Source organism: Neofelis nebulosa, chromosome 8 (assembly GCF_028018385.1).
Source record: "Neofelis nebulosa isolate mNeoNeb1 chromosome 8, mNeoNeb1.pri, whole genome shotgun sequence".
In the NCBI taxonomy this organism is placed as follows: Eukaryota; Metazoa; Chordata; class Mammalia; order Carnivora; family Felidae; genus Neofelis; species Neofelis nebulosa.
Window position 1 is genome coordinate 21,424,669 of NC_080789.1, and position 23,517 is coordinate 21,448,185.

General features: G+C 38.9%; 1 protein-coding gene across 3 annotated transcripts in view; it reads right to left on the reverse strand.

Annotated features, from left to right (window-relative positions):
* Positions 1-11,555, reverse strand: part of SCYL2 (SCY1 like pseudokinase 2) — a 70,483-nt gene extending 58,928 nt beyond the window's left edge. The window contains exons 1-2 of one of the 3 annotated variants that reach the window (XM_058741660.1): positions 11,350-11,555; positions 9,430-9,539 (exon numbers count right to left, since the gene is read on the reverse strand). The gene's annotated coding sequence lies outside the window, so the exon portion shown is untranslated. Of the gene's footprint in view, positions 1-9,429; positions 9,540-10,932; positions 11,046-11,349 lie in introns of those variants that run through there. The other 2 variants (XM_058741659.1, XM_058741661.1) reach the window with 2 other exon arrangements.
* Between the last annotated feature and the right edge of the window lie 11,962 nt (positions 11,556-23,517).

The window sequence follows — 23,517 nt, forward strand, 5'->3', positions numbered from 1 at the left end:
AAGACACAACTTTAAATGTTTATATGAGGGGGGAAAAACGCCAAAATTAGTGCTGTCACCTTCCATCTTAGAAAGCTAGGGGAAAAAATAAAAAAAACAACTAAACTCAAATTAAGTAGGAAAAAGAAAATAATGAGTAGAAATCAATGAAACACACTGAATTTAATGTAACACTCTATTTTACAGAAATAAAAGAAAAATCAATGAAGCCAAAAACTATGGCTTTAAAAAGCCACTAGCTACATTAAGAAAATGTTTAAAGACACAAATGACCAATATCAGAAATAGAGGAAATCCTACAGATTCTAATCTTATATAAATCCCAGATTTTAAACAATAAGGTATTACAGATGACTTTATGCCAATTAATTCAACAACTTGGATGAAATGGAAAAAATCCTTGAAAGCCAAAACAATTGACTTAAGAAGGAACAGGAACTCAGAATAGTCCTACATAAAAGAAATCCAATTCATAACTACAACCTTTACCACAAAATATACTCCAGGCTCAAATGGCTTCCCTGTTGAATTCTATCAAATATTTAAGGAAAAAATAAAAACCAGATCTGTACAAGCTCTTCTAGAACACAGAGAGAACAATTTTCATGTCATGTTATATAGTCAGTATTGTCCTGATACCAACAACTAATGACCCAAGAAAACTGCATACCAATATTTGTCATCAACATGCAAAAATCCTTAACAAAATATTAGCACATCAAATCCAATAAACCCAACCCTATAACCAAGTGAGATTCATCTAAGGAACGCAAGGTTGATTTAACACTCAAAACAAATTCACGTAGGGGCGCCTGGGTGGCCCAGTCGCTTGAGTGTCCGGCTTCACTCAGGTCATAATCTCGCAGTTTGTGAGTTAGAGCCCCTCATCGGGCTCTGTGCTGATAGCTCAGAGCCTGGAGCCTGTTTCAGATTCTGTGTCTCCCTCTCTCTCTCTGCTCCTCCCCGGCTCATGCTCTGTCTCTCTTTCTCTCTCTCAAAAAATAAAAATAAAGATTAAAAAAAAAAATTTAAAAAAAAAACACAAATTCATGTAATTCACCATACTAACTACATAATGGGGGAGGGGCATATGATCATCTCAATAAAGGCAAAAAAGATTTTTAACAAAATTCAATACATATTCACAATAAAAATTCTCAGCTTAGAACAGGAAAACAAAAAAACAAAAAAAAACTTCCTCAGGGCTCCTGGCTGGCTCAGTTGATAGAGCATGATGCTCCTAATCTCAGGGTTGTGAGTTCAAGCCCCACATTGGGCATGGAGCCTACTTTAAAAAAGGAAGGAAGTAAAGAAGGAAAGAAAGGAACTTCATCAATCTGATAAATAGAATCTTTGAATACCTACAGCTACTATTATATTTAAAAATAAAAGATTGATTGCTTTCTTCCTAAAGTAAAAATATTTACTTTTACCACTTCAGTTCAAAATTCTAATGGAGGTCTTAGCCAAAGCAATTAAGAGAACAAAATAAAAAGGTATTCAGATCATGTACAATTAAAGTCAGAAGGAATCTACAAAAATGCTACTAGAATATGAGTTTAGCATTACAGTAGAATGTAAGAATGGAATATTTTTTAAAAAAAGACTATTTCTGGGGCACCTGGGTGGCTTGGTTCGTTAAACTCCCACTTCGGCTCAGGTCATGATCTCATGGTTCACGGGTTCAAGCCCTGAGTCAAGCTCTGTGCTGACAGCTCAGAGCCTGGAGTCTGCTTCAGATTCTGTGTCTCCCTCTTTCTTTGCCCCTCCCCCACTCACGCTCTGTCTCTCTCAAAAATAATCATTAAAAACAATTTTTTAAAAGACTATTTATACTAGAAACAAACACTGAAATTTCAAAAATACCATCTCAAGAACATGAAACACCTATCTAAATTTAAAAGATATATAAGACTTGTACAATGAAAATAACAAAAACTGCTGAGAAAAACTGAAGAAGTCTTAAAGGAAAGATTGTGGGGGCACCAGGGTGCCTCAGTTGGTTAAGCGACCAACTACTGATTTCGGCTCAGGTCATGATTTCATGATCCTGAGATTGAGCCCCATGTCAGCTCCTCACTCGGTGTGGAGTCTGCTTAAGATTCTGTCTTTCCCTCTGTCCCTCCTCCGTGCATATGCATGTGCATGTTCTATAAATAAATAAATAAATAAATAAATAAATAAATAAATAAATATAAAAAACTTAAAAAAAAAAAAAAAGGAAAGATTGTGTTTATGAATTGAAAAACTCAATAATGTTAAAATACCAATTTTCCCTACTGATCTATATACTCCATGTAATCCCAGTGGAATCCCTGAGGCTTTTGTAGAAACTGATGAGCTGAACCAAAAATAATACTCTTGAGTAGGGGTAAAGCTCAGTGGTAGAGCAGTTGACTGCAAAAATAATACTCTTGAGGATACAGGCTTCACTAAATTGTCAAAGAGTCCATGGCACAAAAAGAGGTCTAAACCCTGTAACTTTCTTCAACTTCTGTGTTTACTCCTTCCTAAAACTGATTTGCCTGACAAAGTCTGTGTCCTACAAATCTTCCTTAACCCACACTTTCCTTACAATTTTCTCCCACTTGACCAAAGAAAAGTATTTTCTCAGCTATCCCAGTCTTATTATAGGGCATTTCCCTGGATATAAAAAACTTTGAAGGGTAGGGTAAATGCAATTCAAGAATCCATTAATACTGAAAGTCCCTTAAGAATAAAGCAAAAAAGGGGCGCCTGGGTGGCGCAGTCGGTTAAGCGGCCGACTTCAGCCAGGTCACGATCTTGCGGTCCGTGAGTTCGAGCCCCGCGTCGGGCTCTGTGCTGACAGCTCGGAGCCTGGAGCCTGTTTCCGATTCTGTGTCTCCCTCTCTCTCTGCCCCTCCCCCGTTCATGCTCTGTCTCTCTCTGTCCCAAAAATAAAATAAAAAAAAAACGTTGAAAAAAAAATTTAAAAAAAAAAAAAAAAGAATAAAGCAAAAAATATTGGGGCGTCTGGGTGGCTCGGTCAGTTAAGCATCCGACTTCGGCTCAGATCATGATCTCACAGTTCATGAGGTAGAGCCCGGCATCGGGCTCTGTGCTAACAGCTCAGAGTCTGGAGCCTGCTTCGGATTCTGTCTCCCTCTCTCTCTGCCCCACCCCTGCTTCTTGCACTCTCTCTCTCTGTCTCTCAAAAATAAATAAACATTAAAAAAAGGTTTTTTTAATAAATAAAAAAAATAAAGCAAAAATAAGTTCAGGAAAAAATACTAAAGAGGATGTATGTGCTTTATTCCTTCCAGCCCAGATATTAACAGCAAGACCCCATGCCTTATCTATCACAGATTTACAATTAAGAAATAAGATGGTTGTCATAGGGATATATAAGAACAAGTTAATTTCAATCAACAGGCAAAAACTCCAAGGTTTTGATAAAAGTAAAACATAATCACAATATGCAAGTCTAGAAATCAGATCCTTTTTAACAACTGAAACTCTTTTTTTTAATGTTAATTTGAGAGAGCACATGAGAGGGGGAGAGGAGCAGAGAGGGAGAGGGATAGAATCCAAAGCAGGTTCCGTGTGGACAGCACAGAGCCTGATGCAGGGCTCAGTCCCATAAACCATGAGATCATGACCTGAGCTGAAATCAAAGAGTCCAACACCCAACCAACTGAGCCATCCAGGTGCCCTGTAACTATCTAAACTCTTGACAAACATTTCAGACACCATCAACTTAAAAACATGCAAAGGAGTATATTGTTTTTCAAAATTATTTAGAGAACACACAAGCAAAAATATTTGGAAGGCCACTGGACTAAGGCAGCACTAGTTTATATCTAATTTTCTCTGTTAATTTAAATTGTATTGATGTAAATATGACCTACTTTCTTCCATGACAGATTTGAAGTATCTATAAACAGAAATAGAGACTCACTTTCCCTTTTTAATTTAATGCATTTCTATAAGCAGTTAGAAAATGTTGCTGTTGGCATTATGAAAATATTTATTGCATGCCAAGTTGTTCTCTATGAACATCTGCTGCTGATTTTGATGGGGGAGGTGAAGGGACATAAAAACCCTATTTAAAACCTACATACCCATTCCTCTAACTCTGCCTAAGTCGCTACGTATTATATGCCATATGCTGGTTATACACTGGAAATGCAGATGTAAATAGAAACACTTCTCTCTTTAGGGACTCAGTCCTGTAGCTAACTCAAACCTGCAAAGGTTTATAGCAATTAACAAGACGTACGTGCCATGCTCCAGGAGAGGAGCAAGACCATGATGTGATTTGAGAACTACAAATAGCTCAGTATGAAAACAAAGGATATTTTCAGAGGTAATATTCAAACTTGAAATGCCCATCCATCATCCAAACAGAGCCAACACTAGTGTGTGTACACATGATGAGAACAGACATGGAAATTCACCTGGTAAATTATTTAATATTTATTGAGTGCCCACTGTGTACGTGATACCATATAAGAAAGTGGGGGAGAAAGAAGGAAAAATAAGCCATGAAAGGTCTTACCATCAAAGGGCCAAGAGACAGAGAAGTAAACCATCCATAGCATTAGCCTACAGTGATAAAATGCTACAGAATACACATACAAAGTCTTAGATAGCAAAATAAATAAATAAATAAATAAATAAATAAATAAATAAATAAATAAATAAATAAAACAAAAAACACAAACAGGAACAGAGGGAAGGAGGTTTTCCCAAAACAGTAAAGCAAAGCTAGAGATGTCTCTAACGGTGAATAGGAATGAACTAGGTAGAGAATGGGAGAAGTATAGGAGTAAAGACAAAGAGTAAAAACAAAGCAGTTCAGATAAAGCTGGAGGAAACAGGGAAGTATGGCAGAAGAGACTTATAAAAGCCAGATCACCAAGAGCAATTAGTAATAAGCAATCAAGCTATAAGCCACAGAAGGGTTTCAAGCATGAGTAAGATCAATCACTCTATCAAGCAAAGTGAAAGATATACTAGGAGTGGAAGGAGGGAATATGGCAAGACTAAAGGGAACATCAGTGTGATGAACTACATACACAGTGAGGGATGATATAATTTACAATGTATACAAAGCAAGAAAACAAAGGAAAGGACAAGGACACTTGGAAATAAGGACAAGGAAGACAGGGAAGAGATGGCGGGAAGAGGGGATGTTTCAAAGGTGTTAGTTATATGGATGCTTATTTTATAACTACATATTAAACTTTGCTATGCACTTTTACATACATCAAATTTTAAACAAAATTTTTTTTTTTTAATGTTTTTTATTTATTTTTGGGACAGACAGAGACAGAGCATGAACGGGGGAGGGGCAGAGACAGAGGGAGACACAGAATCGGAAACAGGCTCCAGGCTCCGAGCCATCAGCCCAGAGCCCGACGCGGGGCTCGAACTCACGGACCGCGAGATCGTGACCTGGCTGAAGTCGGACGCTTAACCGACTGCGCCACCCAGGCGCCCCTTAAACAAAATTTAAAAGAGGAAGAGATTGGGGTGCTGGGTGGCTCAGCTGGTTGAGCGTCCAACTTTTGATTTCAGCTCAGGTCATGATCCCAGGGTCGTGGGATCAAGCCCCATATCGCTCTGCACTGAACATGGAGCCTGCTTGGGATTCTCTCTCCCTCTGCCCCTCTCCCCTACTTGCTCTCTCTCTCTCTCTCTCTCTCTCTCTCTCTCAAAAAAATAAAAAAAACAGAGGGAGAGGTTGCTGAAGTAAGATAATAGCAGTAAGGAAGGAAAAGAAAGGAAAAAAAAAACAAGTACGAGTTAGAACTAAGCGAACTTCGTGACCTATTAGATAAAAGAAAGGGACAAAACTAGGAATCCCAATCAGGTCTCCCATTTCAGAGTCTAGGTGGAGAGTGAAGCCATTCACCAAGGTTTATAAGACTTACAAGAGATAACTCTGTTTTTGAGAGGAAGAATTCAATTTTTGACATTTTGAAGTTGAGTTGCCTGAATGACATTCACATGGAGATAGATCTAGTAGGTTTTTAGATATATAGGCCAAAAACTTAGAAAAAAAGTCTTGACTGAAGACTAAACTTTGGGCACCATGAGCTTAAAAAGCAGTACAGTAGTTAAGGCTGTGAGCTTGAAAAAGGTTGCCAAGGAGAGCTTTTAAAAGAAACCTTGGGAATGCAAGCTTGGTGCAACCACTCTGGAAAACAGTATGGAGGTTCCGCAAAAAACTAAAAATAGAACTACCCTACAATCCAGCAATTGTACTACTAGGCATTTATCCAAGGGATACAGGGGTACTGTTTCAAAGGGACACATGCACCCCCATGTTTATGGCAGCACTGTCAACAATAGCCAAAGTATGGAAAGAGCCCAAATGTCCCATCGATGGATGAATGGATAAAGAAGATGTGGTATATATATACAATGGAGTATTACTTGGCAATCAAAAAGAATGAAATCTTGCCATTTGCAACTACGTGGATGGAACTGGAGGGTATTATGCTAAGTGAAATTAGTCAGTCAGAGAAAGACAAAAATCATATGACTTCACTCATATGAGGACTTTAAGAGACAAAACAGATGAACATAAGGGAAGGGAAACAAAAAGAATATAAAAACAGGGAGGGGGACAAAACAGAAGAGACTCATAAACTGAGGGTTTATGGACGGGTTGTGGGAGGGGGGATGGGCTAAATGGGTAAGGGGCAGTAAGGAATCTACTCCTGAAATCATTGTTGCATTATATGCTAACTAATTTGGATGTAAATTTAAAAAAAAAAAAAAAAAAAGAAAGAAAGAAAGAAACCTGAACCTGGGGCAGCTGGGTAGCTCAGTAGGTTAAGCGTCCAACTCTTGATTTCGGCTCAGGTCATAATCTCATGGTTCATGGGTTCAAGCCCCACATCTGGTTCTGCACTGACAGTGTGGAGTCTGCTTAGGATTCTCTCTCTGCCCCACCCCTGTTCACACACTCTCTTTCTTTCTCTCAAAATAAATAAATAAACTTTTTAAAAAAGACCTGAACTTAAATGAGATTTTGAATTATTAGCAATATTCCTCTGACATATAAGTAAACTAGAGTCCAAATATCCTTTCTTAAAATGTTAGCTTTTCAAATTTTCACTTGATTGTTGAATAAAGAAAAAAAGCCCGTATTTTCCGAAAGATAGTTACAAATGACAGAAATATCCATTCATATAAGCCATTTCCCCTTGTATACCATTTAGTAGAATACACGTGAAATTCAATCATCTTTCCCTCCTGAATCCAGGCAAAATAAGATTTGGGACAACTTAATTATGATTCCAAGATTATATCTCTCTGTATCTGGCTCAGTCATCACTTGGTTTTTGGTAGAACCAGAAGGTAAATCTGTAATATCAGATTTTACAAGCAGCTGGCAGAAAGTGGGTTGACTGTTACAGCACCTGATGGCAGGTAGCTGAAAGGAATTGGCAATTCTTACAGTTCTGCCTACTTACAAACTCTAGATACAGCAGGAATAGAGTAGGTAAAATTAGATTTAAACTTAAAAAAATTCCTACATTTTCAAGTAACACAACTGCCAAGAATCCCTTATTTCCCCAAGAATAAAATATCAAAAAGTAGAATTAGCTCACATTTATGTTGTAAATACTGTAATGCAAATTTAAAAGTTACTATAATTACATCTGATAATGAAATAAAGTTTAGTACTTGTTAGTCTCACGGCACCTAGCAGAAACGAGACTTTCAATAAGCATAAAATAATACACACTGACCACTAGGTGAACAGTACAAATAAATACCAATGAACTCAAAATAGTTTGCTTTATTCGTTAAAGAAGCACAAGGGTCTGAGATTTCTCTCCATATAAATGCCTGAATATAAAAGAATACCACTTATACAGTGATTTATACAGTTAGGTATTCGTAAAATGAAATTTTGTAATTCAAAATAAGAATTACATTAACATGACACAAATGATTTTGGTAAAATGATTCATAAAATTTGAGAAAAAATGTCATACCTACACTCCCATATGCAATGTGTATCTGTTTACATCTAAAGTAAGATGGTTCTGAGATATATTCTTGAAATACATTTTTTTCTTGTGAGAACACTCAGAGATCACTACAAGCTTTAAAAAGATATAATTTTCAAAAAAAATGATGGACACTATTCTTTAGCCTTTCCATCATGGTTAATCCTATTCAGAAAACAAAGATCACACAAGCAGAGTACAATCATTCTCTTTACAACTACAGAAAGTATCTAATTATTATCAGTTGAGCTAGAACAGATTACTTACAGGAGACAAGCTGATTTAGGAAAAACATAAAACACTAAAGAGACTTAGGAATGAACAATGATGCACACATCTGTTCAACAAATTATTGATTACCTACCAGGTAGAAAGCACCATACTAGGTACAGTAAGAGAAACAAGAAGTAAAACATTCCGTCACTATTTACAAACTTAAGACCACTGTACAATAAGCCTTAGAAAACAACATAAGAAATTACAAGGCAATATATGCTTAAACATCAAGTCAGCAATTTAAACAGTAAGATCTGAGGAGAGATTACATCCAACTCTTGTGAAGGCACTTCAATGAACCCCATGTACTTAGTGTAGTTTTTACTACAGGAAGTCAAGCAGATTCTTGAAATTACCATAATTTCAAAAAAGTAGCAGCACTGGGGTGGCAGCATCTCACTATTCAGCCCCTTCAGCTGGAGAACGGGGAAAAGGAATAATCAGGTAGGAAATTAGACTAAATGACCACTAAGGTCACTTTCTTACATCTACAGTTCTTTCCTGATTTAAGAATATACAAAATCTGAAATACAATGGAGTAAAATGTGTGAAAACTGAAACTCATAAAGCACTGAACTGTTGTCTAAGGCAACAGTTTTCAAACTCTGATGAACATCTAAATTCATCTAATAACATCCAAAGGACTGAATAATTTGTTAATTACATAGATGCCTATCTACCGTCTCAAACCTTTGGAATCAGAACCTATAAATGTGCAGTCAGGGCAGCATTTGTATTTTGAGCAGCTCCTCAAGTGTTCTGATGCACAGTGTGAGAATTAAATGTGATATGACTAAGTACACAATCTTCAGTGGCAAGGAAACCTGGGTTCAAATGCCTGTTCTAATACTTACTAGCACTGTAACCACCAACTACCTCCCTAACAATATTTCTAATCCATAAAAAGGGGGAAATGCCACCCACATATCATGTGGTTGTTCAGAGGATTAAAGATGATGACACATAAAATGTTTAACACAATTCCTGGCACATTTAGTAAGCACTGAATTCATTCATTCATTCATTCATTCACTCATTCAACAAACATTTATTAAGCACTTACACAGTATGAGATGAGAAACATCTCATTAATTTATTAAGTATTAATAAATATGGCAACTCTGCAATGGTGTCATGTGAACATATAATTATGAGACTCTACCTTAACCAGGAAAGTCTTCCCTGAACCAGGAAAGTCTTCCCTGAACTGGATGAAAAGGAAAAGAAGCGCACTTCCAAGCAGAGGAAGCATCATAACCAAAAGCCATGTACCTGAAGCAGAACAGAAAGAACAAGGTGACTAGGGGAGAAAGGAATGCCAGAAAGCACTATGGAGATGAGGTTCAAAAGGCAACTGGGAGGCCAAACAGGTTGTTAAGGATGTTAGTTTCTCTTAAAAAACAATGGAAACCACTGAAGGGTTTTAAACATGAAGACAATGTGATTAGATCTGCATTCTGAAACAGTCACACAGTCTGGTGTGGAAAACTACAGAGCAGGCCACAGAAAATACAAGTAGACCATAATGAGGAAGCTGGTTATACCTCAGATGAGAGATGATGATGGCTGGAATGAGAGTACTAGTAGTGACGATGAAGAGTGGACATATTCAAGAAGCCAAATTAACAGGACATCAAGAGACAGTGATATGAGTCATGAGAGACAGGAAGATGTCATACTCTACTCCTACAAAAAAGGGATGGATGATGAAGCTAGTCACTGAGTTAAACACAGTAAGACGACCTATTTTGGGGGGGCGGGGGGTAAATAATGAATTTCAAACATGTGAGTTGGGTAGTTATTCCTAACGATAATTGATTTGTTCAGAAGTATTCTATGATACGTGTGTTTCTGTTGCATGTTTACGGATCTTAGAAGACTAGGTTTCAGCATGTGTGTAAAGTGGATCTGAAAAGAATGAAGGTCCTCACCTTCCATTAGGTTCCTTTCCTTGACAACAATCCTCCAAAAGTTTCTTTTATGACTAGTTTAAAAATGACAAACCATATTTAAACTTTAAAATTAATATTTTTATATTAAAGAATAAGACACAATGCCAAACCAAAAAAAAAAAAAAAAAAAGCCTGCAAAGAAGGAAGCTTCAAGTACCTGACTTTCAAGCCATTACCAGAATACAACTGGCTTTTAAAGTGACAGGCAGGTCTGGAGCATTTTCGTTAGACTATGTTAATTTTCCGGAATGGAGAGGGATGCAAACGCTACTTTAAAAAATTATTATTCACAGAATCCAAATTGTAAAAAAAAAAAAAAAAGTCAACATACAAATAATTCCTGAATTTGATCTACAAAAAACTAGTTTGCACTTACAATTTTAAGTCACTATTGACACGGCACTTTTAAGTGGCTCGAGTGCAGTGTCTCATGAAGACTGTCATAAGGGCTGACCTGACAGTACTGGTATGTATTCAGTCGGATCCCAAGAAGTTTTTGCAAGCTTTACGGATCTAAACCTTCCTCCACCCTTTCTCTCCCGCTTAGAAAAAGAAGAGTGAGGGAGCCACAGAGGGGAGTGTTAGTCTTCGCAAAACACCTGCCCCACCCACCTCACCCACAATAACCTTCCGTTCCAGAACTAGAGCTACTGTCTGAAAAGGACGCCGGGCCGTAGGGCGCTGTTTGGTAACCCAGGTAATGAGGTGCAGACCTCAGAACTGACTGGAGCGGTCTCACCCAGTCGCGGAGTAGTATCCAATTTCCCAAAAGGGAACCAAGATCTCCACCACGGAAACCCGAGCTCCAAGGCCTGAAAGAGGGTTCTCCCTCCCACAGATGGCTCCGGCCCCGGTCTCCCGTCGCCTCAAGGCCTCTTCGGGGAACTCGGGCCTCTCGGATCCCCTCCCCGGAGCTCGCCAGTCCCCCAGCTCGGCTACACACTGTCGTCCACCGTCCCGGCCCGCAGCCGGCAGGCCCGTCACCAGGCAACAGTCACCAGCTCCAAGGGCCTTGGGAGGCCTACCCCGGGTGCGGGTCCTTCCCCGTACCCTCCTTGCTGGCATTGAGAGCCCAGATGGGAGTGTGGCAGGTGAAGGAGATCGCCCTGTGCCCGTGGGCGGTCACTCACCTCTTCCCTCTTTCCCCGGAGGGGCGGTGCTGGGGCTCGTTTCCCCCGCCCCCCCAAACGCTTCCTGGCTGCCCCTGCTCAGCCTCAGAGCCTTGCCGCGGCCGCCGGCTTACTCCATAGCCTTCTCCACCCGCGCGGCCTCAAAGGCTGGAGCCGGAGGAGGGAAGGGGGAGGGGAGGGGAGGGACTGGGGAGGAAGAGTTAGGGAGGGGGAAGAAGACCGAAAGACCGGCCGGCCAGGGCATGACGTCACTTCCGTCAGGCTTGGAGGGGCGGGGCCTACGCTCCCTGGGCCCCGCCCACCGAGTGCCAGGTGGGGGCGGTGTTACGAGCTAGGGGAGGAACCCGAGCGCTAGCTGACGGCGGTCCTTTTGACTCCGCGATTCCGTAGCCTTGGCAGCCGGAGTAGGCTTCCGGGGCCAGGACCGAGCGAGCAGAGTTTCGTTAGCCCTAAAGGTGGCTTCTGCCGGAAAAGGAGGACAGGTAGCCCTATAGATCCTAACCAAATATGTTCTGAAGGGAAGGGCAGCTAAGAGGAGCGGGTGGTTTGGACTTGCCTCCTGAGGGCCAGCCCTTTCCTGACCCCGCCCCTTTCTCAGCCCACCTGCTGTCTGGTCCGCTGTAAAGAATCGCTCGCTATTCGGCTTTTTCCGGAGCTGCTCTGCCCAAGGTGTCCACGAAAGCAGTGCTTCACAAACATGAATATGCACACGAATCATCTGGGGACTTTGTTAAAATGTAGTTTGGATTCAGGGATTGGGTCTGATACTCCGCATATCTAGTAAGTTCCCAGATGACGCCAATGCTGCTGCTGGTCAGCAGGCTGCACTCAGAACAACAAAGGATTAAAGTACGAGGTGGCAAGCAGGAGAATTATTTCCTTAACCTAGACTACTTATTTAATGAAAGTTAGAGAAGCAGATGGCCACACCCTTGTCTGCACCGATCATAGACTCCTAGCCTTTTCCACCCCACTCCACCCTACCCCCGTCCCTACTCGCCCATCACTCCCTGGTCCCCTCTTCCTCTAATTCCTCCCTTTCCACTATTCACCCTCTATCCCCTACTCCTGTCTCCGCATTGTCCACAGGGTCTTGGGCTAATATTTAAAGGATAGACAACTTCTGTTACTAAAGGCATTTGAAGGTGATGGACTTTTATTTCTGTCATTTTGTCATAAACATCAGACTATTATGCAAAATTGGGCATCCTGTTTCCAAAGGAGGAGAGAGCTTAAATTCTTGGATTCTAACAACAAAAGACCTAGAAACAACAATCTAGATGTTTCAACTTATTCCATTATCATTCTTAAAATTGTTTAATTAAAAATTTACTGGGGTAGGGGCGCTGGGGTGGCTCAGTCGGTTAAGCGTCTGACTTCAGCTCAGGTCATGATCTGGTGGTTCAAGCCCTGCTTCCGGTTTTGTGCTGACAGCTCAGAGCCCGGAGCCTTCTTCCGTTTCTGTGTCTCCCACTCTCTCTGCCCCTCCCCTGCTCGTACTCTGTCTCTCTCATAAATAAATAAAACATTAAAAATTTTAAAACAAAAGAAAGTTATTTTAAAAATTTTACTGGGGTAGAGAGGAATGAGGAGTGACTGCTAAGGTCTGAGGGTTTTTTTTGGAGTTATGAAATGATCTGGATTTAGATAACAGTGATGTGGCACAACTGTGTGAGTGTACCGAAAAACCATTGAATTGTGCATTTTAAAAGGGTGGATTCTGGGGTGCCTGGCTGGCTCAGTTGGTAGAGTACATGACTCTTGATCAGGGGGTCATGAGTACACTGATGTTGGGCATTAGCGCCTACTAAAAGATAATAATAATTAAAAAATAAAAGAAATAAAGGTGAATTTTGTGGTATGTGAGTTTATCTCAATGAAAAATTTTACTGTCTCCAATTAATTGAAAAAAGTATGTATATTATTTAAAAGCTCACAAATAAATAGAATAAAAAGTGAACAACCTTTTTCATTATAAACCTACTTCCCAAAGGTTAATAGTTTGAAGGTTAGCCTTCTATACCTTTCTATTTATTTACATATACTTGTATGCAATTCAAGAATTCATTTATATATAACTAAGATGGTGGTATACACATTCTCCAAAAAAACTAGCAAGTTTTTTTGGTTTTGTTTTGTTTTTTCTATTTAATGAAATCCTTCCATGCTATAAATCTCATTCTTCCAAACTGGCTGTTAAATATTCCACAGTGAGGCTATGACATAATTTATTTAAATGTTCCCCAGGTGATGGACATATTTATTGTTTTCAGGTTTCCATTATTTCTCACAAACTTTTTTCTTACAGATCAACTGGCAGATAAATCAATTAGTTTTATTCAGCTGCTTGCCCTAGATCTCTTTCATGAAGGGCTTGCCATTGGTCAAAAAAGGCAAAAAGAAAAAGAAAAGAGCCTCATGAAGCCACAGGTCTGTCATAATTAAGACTCCAATGTGTGTGTGCATTCCTTTTAAATATTTTCTTAAAAAAGTATTATTCAGGGGCGCCTGGGTGGCTCAGTCAGTTAGGCGTCTGACTTCGGCTCGGGTCATGATCTCACAGCTCATGAGTTGGAGTCCCCGCATCAGGCTCTGTGCTGACAGCTCAGATATATATACATATATATATTTTTTTTTTTGCAAAAGAAAAAAGCATGCTGGGAATGGGTTAACTGATGAAATAAAAGCAAAGAAATATTTAAGGTTAGTGTTAACCAAAATACTATAATATATTGTATTTAGACTCTGACAGAACAGTCTTCATTGAGCTAAACTTAAATGTTATACTTTCCATTTTATTTAGAAGCCAGTAAAAGAAAAGCTGTGTAGAAATTAATCTATGTCCATGTCTGCTCTAAAACTGCTGTGGAAGACATTACCACATAATTTTTTTCAGAATTTATAGAAGGAAAAACTTTTACCTTCTTTGATGAATTGTATGCTTTATAATTTTGAAACATGACTTAGCCAAAGTAAAAAGAGCCAACAGTATGTGGGAACTCAGAACAAAAGTTTTCTATTCAATCATTGCAAAAATGTTAACTTTACATTTAGCATATATTCTTTCTCTTTATTTACAACCCTACTTGGTCCTCTTTTGGTGATATCCTATTATCTAATAAATGTATTACTTGTGTTTTTTATTGTTATCCCCATGAAATCCTTTGTGAAAATAGGGAATGTCTAAATAAGTTTCAATAAGTTAAAACATATATTTGAAATTTTGATCCCTTATACAATATAATAGAAAAGTCCACATATTATTTCTTAACAGACCAGGAGATGAAATGATTTGGAATCCTATAGCACAAGAATTGAGGAACTTGGGGCATCTGGGTGGCTCCATTAGTTGAGCATCCAACTCTTGATTTTGGTTCAGGTCATGATCCCAGGGTTGTGGGATTAAGCCCAGCACCAGGCTCTGAGCTAAGTGTGGAGCCTGCTTATGATTCTCTCACTCTCTCTCTCTCTTTTTCTCTGCACCACCTCCATCCTCTCTCAAATTAAAAATAAATAAAAATAAATAATTGAGAAATTATCCATACAGTAAGTGGAAATGTGGTTATACCTCCAAATATCACAAACCTGTGACAAACCTGTTCTCTCACTTTCAAAAGAAGGTAATTTCATTTTTCATAATTTTTTTTCAGGAAGAACTGATATTTTAATTATTTTTTTAAGAACAGTTTCAGGAGCGCCTGGGTGGCTCAGTCGGTTGGGCGTCCGACTTCGGCTCAGGTCATGATCTCACGGTTCATGGGTTCGAGCCCCGCATCGGGCTCTGTGCTGACAGCTCAGAGCCTGGAGCCTGCTTCAGATTCTGTGTCTCCCTCTCTCTCTGACCCTCCCCCATTCATGCTCTGTCTCTCTCTGTCTCAAAAATAAACATTAAAAAAATTTTTTTTTAAAAAAGAACAGTTTAGGTTCACAGAAAAAGTGCACAGAAATTGCACAGAAAGTAGAGTCCCCATATATCCTCTGCCCCCATAAGTATATTTTCCCCACTATCAACGTCCTGTACCAAAGCGATACATTTGTTACAATCTGTGAACATACATTGATACATCATTATCAAGTTTACATTAGTTCATAGTTTACATTAGTACTCACTCTTTGTGTTTTATATTATGTGGGTTTTGACAAATGTATGACATGTATCTACCATCAGAGAATCATACAGAAATAGTTTCACTGACCTAAAAGTCTATGCTTCACCTATTCATCCTTCCCTTCCCCCCAACCCCTGGTAACCACTGATCTCCAAGAATTGACTTTTCAGATATGATAAAAGTACTGTGTTTGGTGTATTGATTTTCTGCTCTTCTGTAAGAGTTTCCTTCTACATAGCGATTATATCAGACAAGACAGGTGAGGCAACATAGATCCAATAACATTTATTTTTTACAATGACCATGAGCAGATTAACTGGAGGTGCTATAGTCTATACTACCAGAAAAAAAGACATATAGACTCCTTACTATTTATAATCCTAGACCATCTTCTTGTGAGCATTTACTTTTTCCAGTCCATCCTCCCTCCCAAACATCTCCCTAAACTTCACCTTTCAGAAAAAAAAAAAATAGGCAACCTGTTGCTCTACTCCTCTTCTCTATTTACTTCACCTACTTACTTGTGTTTTTTTTCTCCTTCTGATGACACAAAAGGTGCAAAGAAGAGCCCCAGACCCAGGACAATCAGAAGGGATACATACCCAATTCATTAATGGTTACATCTTTTACTGCATTTAGTCAAACCATGACAGAAGCAGGACAAGCCTAATTTGCACCTTGGAGGTGCAGAAGATATCAACAGCAGTTAGGAAAAGTGTGATAAGGGAAAGACAAGGGGCCCAAAGGAAAGGTAATAAGAAGAGAAAAGGGACTAGAAGATAACTCTGAGGAAGACCAGTGGACAGGCAGAAGAGCCAAACAAAAGTGATTTTTATCTACTACAAATGAAAAACCCAACTGTCCTATTACTTTCCCCTGAGGATATAGGGTACCTCTAGAAATTCCCAACTACAGATGGATGTAATTTATCAGTAAATATGCTAATAAAAATAATTTCCAGTCATTGGCCCTTTCCCTTTCTTTTGTTAATGTTTATTTATTTCTGAGACAGAGAGAGACAGAGCATGAGTGGGGGAGGAGACACAGAATCAGAAGCAGGCTCCAGGCTCTGATGCGGGGCTTGAACTCACAAACCATGAGATCATGGACTGAGCCAACCGACTGAGCCACCCAGGCGTCCCTACCCTTTCCCTTTCTTAAGCAGTTTGTTAAACATTTTATATGCATTGTTTATAATCTAACAATAGGCCTGTAAAGTAAGAGGTAAAACTCCCATTTTATAGTAGGGGAAACTGAGACTTAGAAGGATAAATAAATAAATAAGACACAGTAGGGAAGGAAAGCTGTTATTTTGATATTCTTATAGGGATTGCATTAAATGTGTAGATTGCTTTGGGTAGTGTAGACATTTTAACAATATTTGTTCTTCCAATCCATGAGCATGGGATGTTTTTCCATTTCTTTGTGTCTTCAATATCTTTCATAAGCTTTCTAAGGTTTTCAGCATACAGATCTTTTATCTCTTTGGTTAAGTTTATTCCCACGTATTTTCTGGGGTTTGGTGCAATTATAAATGGGATCATTTCCTTGATTTCTCTTTCTGCTACTTCATTATTGGTGTATAGAAATGCAACCAATTTCTGTACATTGATTTTATATCCCGCGACTTTGCTAAATTCATGTATCACTTCTAGCAATTTTTTGGTGGAGTCTTTAGGTTTTTCTACATAAAGTATCATGTCATCTGGGAAGAGTGAAAGTTGGACTTCTTCCTTGCCAGTTTGGGTGACTTTTATTTCTTTTGTTGTCTGATTGCTGAAACTAATAAGATTTCCAGTACTATGTTCAATAGCAATGTTGAGAATGGATATCCCTATCCTGTTGGTGACTTTAGAGGAAAAGCTCTCAGTTTTTCCCCATTGAGGATGGTGATCACTGTGGGTCTTTTATATGTGGCCTGTATGATGTCAAGGTATGTTTCTTCTATCCCTACTTTCTTGAGGGTTTTTACCAAGAAGGGATGCTATAAAGGGGCGCCCAGGTGGATCAGTTGGTTAAGCATCCAACTCTTGGTTTTGGTTCAGGTCATGATCTCACAGTTTATGAGTTAGAGCTCAGCATCGGGTTCCACACTGACAGCGTGGAGACTGCTTGGAATTCTCTGCCCCTCCCTTGCTCTTTCTCCCAACACACACACACACACACACACACACACACACACACACACATATATACACATACATACATACATACATACATACATACATACATACATACATACTGTAGGGGCTCCTGGTAGCTCAGTCAGTTAAGCATCAGACTCAGGTTATGATCTCACTGCTCATGAGTTTGAGCCCCACGTGGGCTCTGTGCTGACAGCTCAGAGCCTGGAGCCTGCTTTGAATTCTGTGTCTCCCTCTCTCTCTGCCCCTTCCCCCGCTCATGCTCTGTCTCTCTGTGTCTCTCAAAAATAAATAAACATTAAAAAAAAAAAAAGGATGCTGTATTTTGTCATGTTTTTTCTACATCTATTGAGAGGATCATATGGTTCTTACTCTTTCTTTTATTAATGTGGTATATCACGTTGATTGATTTGCATATATTGAAGCACCCCTGCAGCCAAGGAATAAATCCCATTTGATCGTGGTGAATGACTCTTTTAATGTACTGTTGGATTCGATTTGTTAATATATTGTTGAGAATTTTTGCATCCATGTTCATCAGAGATAATGGTTTGCAATTCTCCTTTTAAAGGGGGTCTTTGTCTGGTTTTGGAATCAAGGTAATGCTATCTCACTGAATGAGTTTGGAACTTTTCCTTCCTTTTTTTATTTTTTAGAAAAGCTTCAAAACAACAGGTTTTAGCTATTCTTTAAATGTTTAGTATAATTCCCCTGGGGAGCCATCCAGTTCTGAACTCTTGTTTGTTGGGAAATTTTTTTATTACTGATTCAATTTCTTTACTAGTTATGGGTCCATTCAAATTTTCTATTTCTGTTTCAGTTTTGGTAGTTTTTATGTTTCTAGGAATTTATTCATTTCTTCCAGATGGCCCAATTTGTTGGTATATAATTGCTCATAATATTCTCTCATAATTGTTTGCATTTCTGCATTGTTTATTGTGATCTCTCCTCTTTCATTCATTTTATTTATTTGGGTCCTTTCTCTTTTCTTTTTGATACGTCTGGCTAAGGGTTTATCTATTTTTTTAATTCATAGAACCAGCTCCTAGTTTCGTTGATCTGTTCTACTGTGGTTTTTTTTTCTTGTTTTTTTTTTCCAACGTTTTTTATTTATTTTTGGGACAGAGAAGACAGAGCATGAACGGGGGAGGGGCAGAGAGAGAGGGAGACACAGAATCGGAAACAGGCTCCAGGCTCCGAGCCATCAGCCCAGAGCCTGACGCGGGGCTCGAACTCACGGACTGCAAGATGGTGACCTGGCTGAAGTCGGACGCTTAACCGACTGCGCCACCCAGGCGCCCCTGGTTTGTTTTTTTTTTTTCAACAACATTTATTTCAGCTCTAATCTTTATTATTTCCCTTCTTCTGCTGGCTTTATGCTTTATTTGCTGTTCTTTTTCCAGCTCCTTTAGGTGTAAGGTTAGGTTGTGTATTTGAGACTTTTCTTGCTTCTTGAGTAAGGCCTATATTATTATATACTTCCCATAACTGCCTGTGCTGCATCCCAAAGGTTTTGCACTATCATGTTTTCATTTTCATTTGCATCCATGTATTTTTTATTTCTTCTTTAATTTCCTGGTTAACCCATTCATTCTTTAATAGGATGCTTTTTAAACTCCATGTATCTGTGGTCTTTCCAAATTTTTTCTTGTGGTTGATTTCAAGTTTCATAGTGTTGTGGTCTGAAAATATGCATAATATGATCTCAATCCTTTTGTACTGGTTGAGGCCTGATTTGTGACCCAGTATGTAATCTATCCTGGAGAATGTTCCATGTGCACTAAAAAAGAATATGTATTCTTCTTAATAATGAAATGCTCTGAATATATCGGTTAAGTCCATCTGGTCCAGTATGTCATTCAAAGCCATTGTTTCCTTATTGATCTTCTGCTTTGATGATATATCTATTGCCGTAAGTGGGGTGTTAAAGTCCCCACTATTGTTGTTTTTTTAAATTTTTTTTAACATTTATTTATTTTTTGAGGCAGAGAAAGACAGAGCATGAATGGGGGGGAGGGTCAGAGAGAGAGGGAGACACAGAATCGGAAGCAGGCTCCAGGCTCTGAGCTGTCAGCACAGAACCCGATGCAGGGCTCGAACTCGTGAACCACGAGATCATGACCTGAGCCGAAGTCAGACACTTAACCGACTGAGCCACCCAGGCGCCCCAAAGTCCCCACTATTGTATTATTACACTATTATCAATCGGTTTCTTTATGTTTGCTATTAATTGATTTATATTTTTTGGTGTTCAAGTTGGGGGCATAAATATTTATAATTGTTAGATCTTGTTGGATAGACCCCCTTTATTATCATATAGTGCCCTTCTTCATCTCTTGTTACAATCTTTGGTTTAAAATATAGTTTTTCTGATACAAGTATGGGTATTCCAGCTTTCTTTTGATGTCCATTAGCATGATAAATGCTTTGCCATTCCATTTCAATCTAGAGGTGTCTTGTATGCATCATATTGATGGGTCTTCTTTTTTTAATCCATTCTGATACTGTATGTCTTTTGATTGGAGCATTTGGCCCATTTACATTCAGAGTAATCACTGATAAATATGAATTTAGTGCCATTGTATTACCTGTAAAGTCACTATTCCTGTTGATTGTCTCTGTACCTTTCTAGTCTTATTTGCTTTGGTCTCTCTTTCCAGCTCAAAGTTTCCCCTTTAATATTTCTCACAGAGCTTGTTTAGTGTTCATGAACTCCTTCAGTTTTTACTTGTCTTAGAAACCCTTTATGTCTCTTATTCTAATGGTAGCCTCGTTGGATAAGTATTCTTGGCTGTATATTTTTCCCATTTAGCATGTTGAATATATCATGCCGCTCCCTCTGGCCTACCAAGTTTCTGTGGACAAGTCTGCTACTAACCTCATGTGTCTACCCTTGTAGGTTAAGGACCTTTTGTCCCTGGCTGCTTTCAGAATTCTCTCTTTAACTTTATATTTTGCAAGGTTCACTATGATATGTCTTGATGTTGACCTGTTTTTGTTTATTTTGAAGGGAGTTCTGTGTGCCTCTTGGATTGAATGCCTGTTTCCATCCCCAGATCAGGGAAGTTCTCTGCTATAATTTGTTCGAATAAACCTTCTGTCCCTTTTCCCCACTCTTCTTCTGGAACTCCTATGATATGGATAATATTGTGCTTTCTAGAATTGCTGAGTTCCCTAAATGTGTATTTGTGATCTAATAATTTTCTTTCCCTCTTCTTTTCAGCTTTATTATTTTCTATAATTTTATCTTCTCTATCACATAGTCATTCCTCTGATTCCTCCTTCCTAGTTGTGATTACATTCAGTCTGTTTTGTATGTCAGTTATAGCATTTTTTATTTCAGCCTGACTAGTTTTTAGGTCTTTTATCTTTGCAGCAAGGATTTCTCTGGTGTCTTCTATGCTTCTTTCAAGCCCAGTTAGTATTCTTATGATTATTGTTCTAAGTTCTTGTTCCGATATATTACATACATATGTTTTGAGTAAATCCCTTGTTGTGATTTCTTCTTGATCTTTCTTTTGGGGAGAATTCCTCCATCTTGTCATTTCGTCTAGGTTTCTGTCTTTTGTGTGCTTTGAAAGCTTGTTATGTTTCTTACTCCTGAGAGTAATGCTATATTAAGAAGGGGTCATACACTGTCCATGGCCTGTTGCTTCAGGAAGTGTTACTGGTATATGCTGTGTGCCTTTTGCTGTTGTGTTTTGGTTGCTCTTTCCCACAGGTCGGTCCTCTGCAGAGTTTCTCTTCGGTTGCAATGGGGACTGTTTAGACCTTTAACTAGGTGTGTTTTGATTTTTTCCTTAAAATAAGCCTTATTTTTGCAATCCCTATCAAAATAACACCAGCATTCTTCACAGAGCTAGAACAAACAATCCTAAAATTTGTATGGAACCAGAAAAGACCCCAAATAGCCAAAGCAATCTTGAAAAAGAAAACCAAAGCAGGAGGCATCACAATCCCAGACTTCAAGCTGTATTACAAAGCTGTAATCATCAAGATAGTATGGTACTGGCATAAAAACAGACACTCAGATTAATGGAACAGAATGGAGAACCCAGAAATGGATCCACAAACATATGGCCAACTAATCTCTGACAAAGCAGGAAAGAATATCCAATGGAATAAAGACAGTCTCTTCAGCAAATGGTGCTGGGAAAACTGGATAGCAGCATGCAGAAAAATGAACCTGGATCACTTTCTTACACCATACACAAAATAAGCTCAAAATGAAAGACCTAAATGTAAGACAGGAAGCCATCAAAATCCTTGAGAAGAGGGGCGCCTGGGTGGCTCAGTCGGTTGAGCATCTGACTTCAGCTCAGGTCATGATCAGGTCCGTGAGTTCGAGCCCCGTGTCGGGCTCTGTGCTGACAGCTCAGAGCCTGGAGCCTGCTTCAGATTCTGTGTCTCCCTCTCTCTCTGGCCCTCCCCTGCTCATGCTCTGTCTCTCTCTCTCAAATATAAATAAAAACATTAAAAAATAAATTTAAAAAAATCCTTGAGGAGAAAGCAGGCAAAAACCTCTTTGATCTTGGCCACAGCAACTTCTTACTCAACACATCTCCAGGGGCAAGGAAACAAAAGCAAAAATGAACTATTGCGACCCTATAAAAATAAAAAACTTCTACACAGCGAAGGAAACAATCAGCAAAACTAAAAGTCAACCAATGGAATGGGAGAAGATATTTGCAAACGATATTATCAGATAAAGGGTTAGTACTCAAAACCTATAAAGAACTTATCAAACTCAACACCCAAAAAAACAAATAATCCAGTGAAGAAATGGGCAAAAGATATGAATAGACACTTCTCCAAGGAAGACACCCAGATGGCCAACCAACACATGAAAAATTGCTCAACATCACTCATCAGGGAAATACAAATCAAAACCACAATGAGATACCACCTCACACCTGTCAGAATGGCTAACAATAACAACTCAGGCAATGACAGATGTTGGCGAGGATGCAGAGAAAGAGGATTTTTTGCACTGCTGGTGGGAATGCAAACAGGTGCAGCCACTCTGGAAAACAGTATGGAGGTTCCTCAAAAAACTAAAAATAGAACTACCCTATGACTCAGCAATTGCAATACTAGGCATTTATCCAAGAGATACAGGGGTGCTGTTTCAGAAGGACATATGCACCTCCATGTTTATAGCAGCACTAACTCGGCAATCAAAAAGAATGAAATCTTGCCATTTGCAACTATGCGGATGGAACTGGAGGGTATTATGCTAAGTGAATTAGTCGGTCAGAGAAAGACAAAAATCATATGACTTCACTCATATGAGGATTTTAAAGACAAAACAGATGAACATAAGGGAAGGGAAACAAAAATAATATAAAAACACGGAGGGGGACAAAACAGAAGAGACTCATAAATATGGAGAACAAACTGAGGGTTGCTGGAGGGATTATGGGACGGGGGATGGGCTAAATGGGTAAGGGAAACTAAGGAATCTACTCCTGAAATTGTTGCACTATATGCTAACTAATTTGGATGTAAATTTAAAAAAATAAAATTAAAAGAATAAAAATAAATGACTATGATAAAGCAAGGAAATAAAAGAGTTACTATGAATAAGGGTACTAAAATAGACCTACTTCCTTGAGTCCTCAAATTGTTTAATTTATAAACATTAACTAATGCCCTAAAAAAAAAAACTAAAATAAATAATTTTATGCCACTGGAAGATGTAACTACCCTAATCTGTGTATGGTTCTTTTTGAGTTGAGGAGGAAATTAATATACCTCTGGTAGAAGCCCTGGGAGGGTGGTTATAAAGAGATCAGAAAACCCTGGAAACATGCAGCCACATGCTCTTTATTGGAGGGGATGCAGGGCAGAGTCTCCTTATTAGTAAAGTCTCCATTTTAATATTCTATGTGAACATTGCTTACCATTACTATGAA